Here is a 220-nt window from a genome sequence, read left to right on the forward strand (position 1 = left end):
ATCTGCGAGGCTTGGGCTGCAGTGTAGGGGAGGAATGGAGATGCAGATAGCGCCCCCTGGCACCGGGGCAGGAAATGGGCAGCCTCCCACTTATTAACATTTATTAAATAATTAACAACAAGGCGTCTCCCTGTCATTTTTCATGGACAATTTGCCACTTGATGGGTGCCCTGGGGCCAGACACGGAGTAGGGAGGTGGTGTGGGGCTGGAAATGGGGGG

Source organism: Gavialis gangeticus, unplaced genomic scaffold, assembly GCF_001723915.1.
Source record: "Gavialis gangeticus isolate Ggan-Ray unplaced genomic scaffold, GavGan_comp1, whole genome shotgun sequence".
NCBI classification, from domain to species: domain Eukaryota; kingdom Metazoa; phylum Chordata; order Crocodylia; family Gavialidae; genus Gavialis; species Gavialis gangeticus.